Below are 13,670 nucleotides of genomic sequence, written 5' to 3'. Positions count from 1 at the left end.
GCTGTATGAGTTCCTGGTCAAGGGAAGGCAAAAAAGAAGGCCTCCAAATTCCAAAAACCCTCCTGCAGAAGCTCTTAATCCTGAACTTTCCCCACAATTAAAATTTCATTTCACAGTCTGATTTTGCTAATTCTTTCTAGCAGTAGTCTAGAGAATAAAGGCTGGTTGGGAAGGAGAGAGGGAACCTGAAGGCCCTTGGGATCATCTCCTGTTGTGAAAATATGGGGATTGTCCTCTATCTCATATCCCCCAAATTTTCCCAGCACCCTCCTCTCCCATACACTGTTCCTGGTCTCTCAGTTCATAAAATGATCCAAGTTTTTTTTCCAGATGATTCCTTACCACTGAATGCTTTAGAATGACTCTAGAAAATCTCCTCTGAAATTACTGTGTCTTCAAAGCACCACATCACAGGATGTTTGCCATAACAAAGATCACCATATCCTCAGCCATCCAAACACCCATCCTACCACTAATTCCAGGGCTGAAAACACCTCACCTTGCCATGAGTCCCCAGTTTTCTCCATCAACAGTCAACCAAATAATCCTTTTCTCCTTTCCCATTTCTTCTTGAAGTTTCTCATTCCAGACATAAGATTATTCACAGCCTTATATGAGCCACCTAAAATTAAGTGCAATCCTTAGCCTTCTGTTTCAAAGAACACGCTCAAGCAGCCAGGTGTAATTTCTTATCTGTTTCCTTCAAATTCAGTCTTTCACATCACTGAATCTCTGAATGAAAGCTGCTGTAAACACCTAACTCATCCGCCACAGACAAAATCTTCTGTTTGGTTCAAAATCCTCAAAAGCCTCCTGAAACATCCCTACAGAGGTTGTTTTTCACTAAATTCCTATTCCTACCAGCTGTTCAACTAGAAATAAATTTGCTAAACCTATTTTTCCCAGGTAATAAAAAAACCCCAAATATAAAAATCCAATAGGGTAGGATCTCATAAAAGGGAGGAGACCGTAAAGAACACACCTGAAAAAAGCCCATAATGATCTTATCTTGTCTGCTCTGTCACTAAGGAAGAATTTAGATACCATGATGCAAGGTGCACAGGCTCAAGGAGTAGCAGATTCCCTTCTCTTCCAGTAACATGGGAAACAGCCTTCAAGCAGCTGCAGCCGTGAATCATAGAATCCTAGAATGCCTAGGCTGGAAAAGACCTTTAAGATCATCAAGTCCAACTATACCTGTCTACTACTAAATCATGTCCCTAAGCACTTCGTTTACCCATCTTTTAAATACCTCCAGGGATGGTGACTCAACCACCTCCCTGGGGAGCCTCTGCCAGTGCTTGACAACTTTTCAGTGAAGAAGTTTTTCCTAATGTCCAATCTGACCCTCCTCTAACAGAGGTTGAGGCAATTCCCTTTCATCCTATCACCTGTCATTTGAGCAAAGAGATCAACACCCACCTCTACAACCTGCTTTCTGGTAGTTGTAGACAGTGATAAGGTCTCCCCCCAGCTGAACATGAGCCAGCAGTGTGCCCAGGTGGCCAAGAAGGCCAATGGCATCTTGGCTTGTATCAGAAATGGGGTCACCAGCAGGTCCAGGGAGGTTATTCTCCCTCTGTACTCGGCACTGGTGAGACCGCACCTCGAATGCTGTGTTCAGTTCTGGGCCCCTCACCACAAGAAGGATGTTGAGGCTCTGGAGCGTGTCCAGAGAAGAGCAACAAGGCTGGTGAGGGGGCTGGAGAACAAGTCTTATGAGGAGCGGCTGAGAGAGCTGGGGTTGTTTAGCCTTGAGAAGAGGAGGCTGAGGGGAGACCTTATTACTCTCTACAACTACCTGAAAGGAGGTTGTGGAGAGGAGGGAGCTGGCCTCTTCTCCCAAGTGACAGGGGACAGGACTAGAGGGAATGGCCTGAAGCTCCGTCAGGGGAGGTTCAGGTTGGATATCAGAAAAAAATTCTTCACAGTAAGAGTCATTGGGTACTGGAACAGGCTGCCCAGGGAGGTGGTCGAGTCGCCTTCCCTGGAGGTGTTTAAGGAACGGGTGGATGAAGTACTTAGGGACATGGTTTAGGGAGTGTTAGGAACGGTTGGACTCGATGATCCAATGGGTCCTTTCCAACCTTGTGATTCTGTGATTCTGTGATTCTGTGATTCTTCTCTAGACCAAACAACTCCAGTTCTTCCAGCTATTTCTCATAAGACTTGTTCTCCAGTCGCTTCACCAGCTTCATTGCCCTTCTCTGGGTGCACTCCAGTACCTCAGTGTCTTTCTTGTAGTGAGGGCCCCAAAACTGAACACAGTATTTGAGATGTGGCTTCACCAGTGCAGAGTACAGGGGCACAATCTCTTCCCTGGACCTGCTGGCCACGCTGTTTCTCATACAAGCCTAGATGCTATTGGTGTTCTTGGACACCTTGGCACACCCCTGGCTCGTGTTCAGTCACTTGTCAACCAACACCCTCAGGTCCTTCTCTGCCAGGCAGCTTTCTAGTCACTCTTCCCCAAGCCTGTAGCACTGAAAGGGGTTGTTGTGCCCCAAGTGCAGCACTCTGCGCTTGGCATTGTTAAACCTCAAGCCATTGTCCTCAGTCCATCGATCCAGCCTCTTCAGAACCCTTTGTAGAGCTTCCTTGTTGTAGATCAACACTTCCTGCCAGCTTAGTGTCATCCATGAACTTACTAAGTACCTCATCTTTATCCTCATCCTTTTTCACTAGTGTCCCTCTGTGTCCAATAAAGGACAGAGATTCTTGGCTCTTCTTTGGCTGTTGATATATTTGTAGAAAGATTTTTTTATCATCTTTCACAGAATTGGACAATCTAAGTTGTAGTTGGGCTTTAGCCCTTATGATCTTCTCTCTACATGATCTCTCTTCATCTCTGCAGTCCTCCCAAGACGCCTGCTTTAATTTCAAGATCTTTATGAGTAACTACCTTAGAACAGCTACTGTGCTTTAGGTACATACCAGTCAAATTCACAGTAACTTCCATATGGAGAAGACCCCCATGGCCAAGGACTCTCTAAATCTACATTGCCTTGAAGCAATAATAGAAATTTGGAAATAAGTCTGTTGAAGAGTTTGGGTATGTTCTGCATGTGGTGGTTTGCTACTGACTATCATTGAGTCAATCTTATTTTTAAATAGAAAATAGTATTGAAAAGATTTTTATTCAGCTGCAAGCTTAGCTTCTGTTGATTTAATAAAAATGTTTCTTACAACATGTTATTGGCTGAGTTATGTAACTTTCTCACACATGCCCATGCAGTGCCAAATATGTGCTGATGCCAAGGTGGTAACACTTTGAATTAATAGACTTCAATAGCCTCTTTGGGAAAGAGTTTTGCTTTTTAAAGCTTATCGGAATTACAATGCAAATAAACCATTTATAATGTCATTGATTTTATTGCAGTATAACTGCTTGTGACATCTGCATTTTTCTCAAGACTATCTCCACAGAATTGATAAGAAGTTATTTTTCCATCAAAAGCTCCATCAACACCACATCATAATGCTATTAGAGAATTGTTTTAAAATTACTAAGATAATGTCACGGGAATATTCATTAACATGACAAGATTTCTTTTAAAGTTGTCATAAAGCTTCTTTGCTAGGAATTGAATAATAGTACCTGCCAAATATATGTCTTGCTTTAGCAGAACAGCACTACTTAAGACAATATTCATGTACACACTTTTAGAATATACTTTAGGCATCAGTTGGGCATTCTTAAATGATTTTCATGTGTGGTATTTTTGAACAGGGAATACGATGTTCTTCTGTGATCTCCTATAATTTTTTTAACACTTTAAAGTAACTTTAATGAACAAATGCTGTGGCCCAAAAGTTTATTTGAATTAAGGAAGAGTGTTTTTTAAAAACAAAATACCTATTCCATTTTGAAATTCATTTCACTTTTAATGAAATTTGCAAATGTGTTTTCATTTGGAATTATTCATGAATAGCTTATTTCTTGTGTTATCAAGCTCTGATGAAATCAGCTCCCGTATGGTACAGGAAGTATTATCACCTTTGCACAGGTGGTGAATTTGAAACAGGAAAAATAAACAGGAATTTGCCAAGGAAAAATAAAGTCGCTGACATGACTTGAACCAAACTCCCAGACACTCTTGTACACACACTTGTGATCAGCTGTCCCATTTCTCTCCTTTACAGGAATATTGTCTTCCGCAAGTGCTGAAGTAAACAATAAAATCATATGGTTGAAATGAAGAGATTTGCTACCTTAAGAAAATATTCATATGGTTATATCAAAATAAATCCTTCCAAATATATTTATTGGTGATTGGTTTCTATTTAAATAATTGTTGTTTATAAGCAGAAAATTCAACAAAGCATAAAGATTCCTATTTCAATAGGCAATTCCAGCCATAAACACTTCTGAGACAACAAACCAATAATGTCTGTTAACATATGTAGCGACATAGTCTTACTACTTAAATAAAATAAATCATGCCATAATCGTGCTATAGAGTGAATAGCTTTTCACCTGTGCTTGTTCCCTTAAAACAATATTTTATTTTTGTTGACTTAATCGACATACAAAGAGTATTCCTTAATGATTAAAAACTGTGTTACAAGTAATTTCCACTTACTGCTCAGCAGTAGTATATTAAATAGATAAAAACACACTTATACAACTAGGAGTTAACTTAGGTCAATGGATATTAGAATAAACTAAGAGATTTACTTTAAATAAATGACATTATTAGAACAAAGTATTATTACATACTAATCTCCCACTAGGATTAACAATTTAACATTCATTTTATTTTCATTACAGAAAAAAATCTTTAATTCTAAATTCAGAAAATTAACACAAATTTCTTAAGACCGGTAATAACAAAATTGTTCTTCTGCTTTTATTTACAACTAAACATAGATGTGGGTGTCCTCTTTCTTCAGATGACAAATAGTGTACTTGAGCAAGATCAACAACTCCATCACAGAGGACACTACAGCAGTTTCACTGGCACCACACAAAACTCCAGCTGCTAAGCCCTAAATTCTTTAAAACATTGAATAACCAATGCAACTTGCATAATAAAATCCTTTTGTGTTCATCAAGATTTCTCATAACATTAAGTTATTTGATGGATGAATAAGGAGTTGAAAATTTGGCTTTGAGAAATGAAGCCTTATTAAGGCTTATTTCTTCTTTCTGAAAAGAAAATGGACGTGGAAACAGAATGAAGTCTGTCAATTGTGGAGCAGCAGTACCTACATACAAATAAACATGAACTTTCCTATCTGCACAAACTGCAAGTCATTCACACATATTGTGGGGATGAATTCTTTGTAGATAATTCCACAGAGAAGATGGAGATGATGCTCATTCCTGGCTTAAAACTGCATTATTATATGAACGGTAAATACTATTAAAACATGCGAATGGAGCCACTGAATATATAATTTTATCTCGCTTCCTTGGAGAAGTGAGGAGTTGAAAGTACTCTTCGGCACCAGCCATTAGTGGTCTAAACTTTCACCTCTGAAAACATGAATTCAAATCACTCTAAGCGTAGTTTTTGTCCTTGTGCCCAAGGATAGAGTTTGACATGCGTGTTTATAAAATTTGTTTAGAACAGGACAAGTTATGCAAGTCTTGACAGCTCTCCTTTTGGTTTCCATTGGCCAGGCTTTCACCTAAGACTGAGAATATAAAAGTGTCTCAAGATGTCTGCCTAAACTTTAGCTTCCTCTTTGGCTCTGTTACCTCTTGGCAATATTTCCATTTTTCTTGGCCAGGTCTCCAAAATTCCAGTAAGAAAAGGAAAACAAACCAAGACAAAAATTTTGCCTTGCTTCTTGACGATGTCAGGATGCTGCTTTCCCCTTAAGTTACAACTGATTTGTTTTTTTCTTTCTTGCACCAGCCAGAATAGTCCCTTTGGGACATGTTCCTGGCTCCAGAGCCCAGAACATTTTGGGTTTCTTTCCCTTCTGATCTGGCAAATCCTCTACACCAAAGGGCCAGCAGTAAGTGTCCTGTGTCCAATAATACCATTGTTATGCCATCCAAAGGTTTGCCTAGTTAGAGAGAATATTCATACAGGAACATAGAAATGGCTATGCAAGAAATCTGGTTTTGCTAACCAGGAGCATATTATACCTCTCACTACACCTGCTTTTACAGAGGACTGCAAAAGAATACATCAGAAACGTTGTCAAATAATCTCAGGATCCATTCTCCTCATTAGATTTCAACCTAGTCATCAACACTCAGCTGTTATCTCCAAATAGAACTAAAATTGAACATCGGTGCATGTTGTCATATCCCATCTTATTTGCCTACTGCTGAAGATAAATAATCCTCATCTTTTAATTTCTTCACACACACCCAGAACTATGCATATTTTTCATGGCCTGTCTAAACTAAGATAAAATTGTGTGTTGTGCAAAAGCCCTTGAGTTCAGTCTGCACAGACTGGTATGCTAACACAGCAAAGTCCAACATCACGCTGAGATACCAGGTCACTTCTAGAAACACTGCAATTGCACTGTTATGTACTACAATTGAACCAGTAAGCCCCACTTCTCAGCTTGGACAAAGCACAACCTTGACATGACTGTTGTTGCCACAAGCAGTGATTAATGCTATTTACATCTCTCCATAAACAATTGTTATTGTTGTTTACAAAATCATAGAAAATTTTAAAGATTTTACTTGATTTACGTATACTCATGATGTTTGTTTGTTTTTACTAAACTCTTTCTTTAACTGACATTTGCTTTTATGACATGTTTTCTGCTTGTGTCACTAGCTGTCCTTCAGATGTTGAACTTCATTGTGGTGTTCCGTTACTGCTGTGACTTGAATGAGCTTTCTGGTGAATTACTGCAGATTAAGCCAGAATGACTTCCATAATCATTCTCTGCAACTACCTATTCTAATCAGCAAACTCCCAAAGTGTCAAGAAATAGTTTTCACAAACAGTGTATGTACATTTGTACATGGTTCAAGTGGGTAGCTAAGGTTCCTCATTATTAGTCTTGTTACATTTGAGCACTCCATTTCTTCCCCTCCCCACTTTTTATTTTTTTGTTTTGATCCTAAGGCTGGTAATAAGGTCATACTGACATAGATTATTACAGCTTGGGATTTCCAGTCATATAGATAAAACTTTGATAAGATAAGGGAAATAATTATTAAGGAAAGAGATTTATATGACTCAAATAAATTTAAGATTGTAACTAGATGTTTAGTCGCAGGAACAGCAGCAGAGCATCAGGTACCAAACAGGTTGCAGTTGTTACAGCTGAACAGGCATTCATTAGTGCTTGAGAAGGTTTTACATAGAAGCATAGAATCATTTAGGGTGGAAAAGACCTTTGAGATCCTTGAGTCCAACCATAAAGTCCACCATTATACCATGTATCTAAGTGCCACTTTTACATTACTTTTAAATACCACCAGGGATGGTGACCTAATCTCTTCCCTGGACAGCCTGTTTCGATTTTTGGCAACCTTTTTGGTGAAGTGATATTTCCTAAGATTCAGCCCAAACCTTCCCTGGCACAACTTGAAACCATTTCCTCTGTCTTATAACTTGTTATTTGGGAGAAGAGACCAACACCTACCTCATTACAACATCCTTTCAGGTAGTTGTAAAGAGCAACAAGGTCTCCCCTCAGTCTTCTTTCCGACGGACTAAACAACCCCAGTTCCTTCAGCTGCTCCTCACGAGACTTGTGATCCAGACCCTTCACCAGCTCTTCATAAGCTCTTTGGATCAAGAAGACTACAACAGAGTAGAGAGATCTGGAAACATAAGCTTGGCTAGGAATACTTCCTCTTCCTCTTCCTCAAGATTCAATCCCACCAAAGGAGAGCAAGAATTAAAGTAACTTTTTAAAGATGATCACGTATTTTTCTAAATAAAGAAGGAAACATTTCTAAGGAGACTGTAGAAAAGATGTGACAGACAGCCATCAGCATGTGCAAATTTAAGGGCTATTTTCAAATTAACGAATTTTAAAAGCTGATTTTATATCAGACCATATATGAAAAATGAAACCAATCACGGATGTCAAAACTTTGCTTACATATGATCTACAAAAAAAGATCTAAAGATAAAGTAAATAATTTCTAACTGATCAGTGTGGAGCAGAGGGTGTGGGAAAATGCATAAAGAAGCTTGTGAGAAATTATACTCCTATTTATATATGGTCGATGCCATTTATCCAGGAAGAACTGTATTTAAAGCTTTTAAAAATAAATAGAATTGGAAATGTATATGTATGAAACTGTGGGAGTGACTGATCTACATTTGGCAAAGAATGTTCTCTGCTTGAAGAATTTAGCATGCCAAACTGAGTAACCATTCTAGAAAATGGAAAGTCCATTTGTTGTTTGCTTACTTCCACAAGCGCTACTTCTAATCAACTTCTTAAATAGCTGTTAATGTTGGGGTTTTTTTTCTATTTTTTCACAGGAAAACATAAGGATTCTCCTCCTGAACTTATCTTCCTCTTAAAAGCAGATTTGTTTTGCCAGGCACACATCATGCTCTGGACTTGGTTTCATTCCCTGAAGGATTTGCTTCTGTGGTCTACAAAAAGTACTAATGACTGACTGAAAAGGAATTCTCTACTGCTGGTAGATTCTACTATTTTTGCACAAAGGTGCTACTATTTCTAGACTCAATGGATGGTGCAATCTGTGTGATCTTAACTCGTCTTCATCACAGTACACAGCCAGTGACAAAATAAAGATATACTCTTGAAAACAGAGCAGAACTTCAGAGAGAAAACTCTACTCTTGTTGAGCACACGGTGTGATTTGTAATGAAGAACACAACACTATTCTTCCTTTGCATAACTAATTTAAATGCAGCAACTTCTATAGCAGCCACACAGAATATAAATTGTTAATTCCAGAGAATACATCCCATAATTTCAATATCAATCAGTTAAGAGATTATATTTGTCAGATCACAGCCAGTGCTTACACAGCAGAACTCAGAGAAACTAATAGCCTTTCTGTATTCAAATGGTAATTACAAGAAGTAGAAACCCAACCCCACCTTAAATCTTTAGCTATAAATGTTCACTTCTCTAATAAACAAATAAAACATCACCATTTTCAAAGGAACACTTTTGAAGTGCCTGTACAACTAGATCTGAACACTTTGCATGCACACTGTGAAATGTTCCTCCAGCACACTGTCAAATCCATTCTTCTGAGCAGGCAGGTTCCTGCGATTTACATTAGTCCATTTCCCCTGGAGAGATACTTCTGCCTGCTTACAAGGACTGCAGAGTGTTTGCCCTTACATACAGCTGGCATAGTAAGGAAAGCTAAGAAATGAAAAATAAAAATAACGCACAACAGAATTATTGGGTACTAGAGGTGTAATGAAAATATTAAGTTGGTGCATTTTGTCCGTTTCTTGGCAATACTTCTATGCTACGATGGTTTTGCCAGGATTCAAGAAGTTGTATTGGATGATTCCACTTGCTGAACTCCAAACAGTTACCATATCCTTCTTTTGATGCATCCTTGGTTTGAGGAACTTTTCATGTCTCACCTCAGTCCAGCCACTGTGCAGAATGCTGTCAGCTGTATAGAATCCATTTTTCATCACATCACAATGCAATCAAGAAATGGATCATGGTTTTTTGCACAAAAGAAGCGCAGACCCAACTTTGTAACAGCAATTTCCTTATTTTCATTTAGCTTATGTGGCACCTATTTGTTGAGATTTTTTCCCATTTCAGTTTGGTGCAAATGTCAAACAACTGTTGAATGGTAAATGTTCAGTTCTTCTGCAACCTGGCAAGGTGTTTTGCAGGGCCCCACTTCAATACTGGCCCACAATTTGTTGGTGTTTATCACAGAACAATATCCCACTGCACTTCTCATTTTGAAGGTTCTTGTTTCCATTATGAAAATTTTTGAACCAGTGTCTAGCTGTATATTCATTAACGATTCTCTGGCCAAATGCTTTGTTGATATTGCAACAGCTTTTGCTGCTTTGCATCGCCTTTTGAACTCACACAACAAAATCAATCAAATTTCCTTTTTTTCCACCTTTAATTTGACAGCATAATACAAAAAAAGAATAAACAGTAGGGGGGAAAACAGTATAAATAAGTGGAGCACATTTTGTGCTTTTAAATAGTATACTACATGAACACAGTTATGTAGAAGTTTTATAATGATCTTAGTTTACAAAGACAAAATGGCAATTATTTTTGCACAAACCTAATAAAATATATGCATCTGGAAGTCAAATTTTGCAGGTAATTTGAAAAATGCTGAGTATTCCTGAAAACTGCATATGCCTGTGGAAGTACCAGACCTGATTCTTCTGTTATATGTAGTAGTTTTTGATTTATTTTTCTAAGATCATTTGTTTTTAAAGCAAGACTTCTGAAAGCACTGCCTATTTAGCTCTGTCCATTCCCAGGCAAGAACTGCCACGTAATTTTCAACCAAATTCAGAAGATGCAGCTTGATTAGCTTGATTAGATCCACTGATCACCATCCTAGCCATTCTTCTTTTTCTTATGCCAGTTAGGAAAAGTCATAATGTTCCACAACACCCTTCTAATATCAACACCTTACGTATCCAAAGGGCTCCCATTGAAAAAGATTTTTCATCTAATGATTGATCTTATCTATACTGGGCACAGCCTATAAGGAACCACAACAGAAAAAGAAATCCAGCTTTAAGCAATATTACTTCCACTTGAAAACTACTCCCTCTAAGACACTTAAAATAATGTTTTTGTCGTTTAGACACATGAGAACACTGAGACTTTTTTTTGCAGGAAACCGAAGTATCTGCAAATATGCACATTTAACATTCAGAATGAGATGTAGAAACATTTTACATCCCCAGTAGGCATAGAATTTTCTCTAAATCTTATCACTTCATAGTAAGAGTTAGAAGAGACTACTTCATTGAGGGGGCTCCCACAGATGATTATACAACTGTTTTTCAATCAGAAGTACCTGAAAATCTTACTCATGAATACTCCTGAAAACAGTTTAGTGAGGACCAAAAATTGTTGATGTTCACAGACATCATGGCCTTGACTATTTTCCTTTTGAAAAGAGGTAAAAGTCCTATACACTTAAAATTCACTTTAAACTGTTTGGGTTTGTGAGTTTGCTTTTTTTTTTTCCTCTCAAAAGGATCTGGGTTTTGTGCTTAGGAAACCCCAAATGCTTTTGCTTCTCTTTCTTTACTTGACACTTGGCAATGTGAGATGTGTAGTAGCATTGACATAACTTTGATGAATCATGAACACTAGCTAGTGACAAAGTTCTTAGTTAGGAAACAGCTTCTCCACAGTGTTCCATGGAAAATATAAATAGCAATAACAAAACAACATATTACATGAGAAGACATAATATTTACCAGTTTCAGCAATTTAATAGGCTTATATAGTGTCTGTTTTACTTCTTATTATACAAACTTCACTGTCCATGGTCAGGGAAATATTTTTTGGGCCAGGCAAACTCATAAAATTATTTTCCAGGTGGCAAATTAAGTCATCAAAATTGGAAGTGTCCCTAATACACTAACATGACATCCCAGGCAAATCTCAAAAGAAGAACCTCTTCTTAATAGTAGATGGATGCAGACTGTTTACATTGGAATAAGTCATCTTCTTTTACAGAACAATAAACATTCCTTCATCACTTTGGCTCTTGCATCTGAAAGCTAATAATGTGTGGAGCTTCTCTCTAACCCAAATGTATTGGGGCACTTTACAGCTGTACAATATTTTTGTATTCTTTTATATCTTTCTGCCTGAAAACCAACTAAAGAAAAGATAAAACCAGAAAGAAGATCCTCTGCTGAGAAAAACCCCAAACTAATAGAGAAAATGCCGCTGCATTAAAAAGCAGCTTCTGTTATATCCATTTACGCTGACTGTTTCATTTATATATGTCTAGAGCCTACAACGACCGTCTTTTTAACTCTTTTAGTTACTAATCCATGTTTTCTAACTACATTAAAAACTATTCCTTTGCAAGGTAAAACAAGTAAAGCTGATATTTATTGCTGTGATGGGAATTTCGTAGTTACACCTTAGCTATATTCACCTTATTTCTATGTTTTTTCTAGTCTCATCTTTCTTTTTATTTCTGTGATGAGATATATACAATAAACAGAATTTTGTACTTCAGGATAACTACAAATATTCATTCAAGTGTACTTAGTGCTTGGAAAATAAGATCCACATTCATACACAGTCGTGTATTGGTTTACAGTTAAAATTAATTCTGTCAGTTTTACTGCCTCTTAATAAGAAAAGATAATAGCAGCCAAACAGGAAAAAAAAAACTCTATCATCTGGTCTTCACAGCTGTTTTAACATATTTTAACAATCTGAGTTGATATTTCTTTTTCATTTAAGTAATGAAATCAGCTGAAATATAAACACTACAAAAAAACTCTTATGCGGTAGGCTTTTCACTGTCTCCAAACTCCTTAAAAAAAAAGCCAAATTCTTAGTTGAAGAGTCTAGAAACTGTTCAAGTGGCTGGAGGAGAGAAGTAACTAAGAGTGGATTTCTGTTGCAGTAAATGCTGCATCCACAATGTATTCACATGGACAGATATGGAAAATAAGGGAATTAAGATGATGGTCAAGGAAAACCAGAAAGGCATAAAAAGAAAATCGAAAATGAGAATGTCATAAGAAATACATTTTGGAAGAAGCAGTCATCAAAGCATGGGTAGTTATGGACTCTATTTGCTGTTTTCCAGGAAAAAAAATAGAGGTTACAAAAAAACTCCTAAGTGATGGCTAACAGAGAGCATAAAGAATGCAGTAATTTTTGAACATTTAAACTACTTAGAAAATAGATCTTTTATTGATAAAAGGTCTTATTATTTCAGTTGCAGTCAGTAAAGCATATTAGAGGGGACTTTTATGCTAAACAATCAGCTACAACAAATTGCTAGCAACTCCCTACTCTACATCAGCTATATAATATGAAAGACTTCCTACTTCTTCAGCAATACACAAGCACTGTTTGGAATCTGCCTAACAAATTGTTAGAAATCAGACAAATTCTAGAAGTTTGGGTGTTTATCCTTCCTCTTGGTGCTAATTTTTGCATGCCTATTTGCTTTAGGTAAGCTCATTTCAATTCTGTTCTTGTGAATTAGCTAATATATCACTTGTAAGTAGCTCGCCTGCATCTATAAATTTTGGAAACCCACTCAAAACATGGAAACAGATTGAACAAAAAGTTTAAGATTCTAAAACTGTTATGGATATTTGAGAGGAATTTTTTCAGTTAAGGAATTTCAGAGGCTACCCACCAGTCTCTTTCACAACACTGCAGCTGTATAAAACTAATCTCCAGCACCAGACTAAGTAAACTAGGACCCACAATCATGATTCAGCACCATGAACATGTATTCTGTTATAGTCTAATACTTTTTGTTTTCACCTGACAGTTAACTAAACTGATTTTGGTAGAGTTTTTTCTCACCTGATCTGAATGTTAAGAAGGAAGGAACCACTCCTTTGACTCCCATTCTTTCTTCTGTATAAAGATTTTAAGTTAGCACACTACTGTGAACTCATAGCGAAAGCATTGTGAGGGCTTTATCAACATGTCAACCTGCTGCTGACCTGAAGGATTAGTACGGAAATTTTTATATTAGTGGTCAGCGGAAGAGACACCTGAAATTACATGATGCATAATTATTA

Source organism: Cuculus canorus, chromosome 1 (assembly GCF_017976375.1).
Source record: "Cuculus canorus isolate bCucCan1 chromosome 1, bCucCan1.pri, whole genome shotgun sequence".
NCBI classification, from domain to species: Eukaryota; Metazoa; Chordata; class Aves; order Cuculiformes; family Cuculidae; genus Cuculus; species Cuculus canorus.
The sequence above is the reverse complement of the archived record's forward strand: the minus strand, read 5'-3'. Positions refer to the sequence as shown.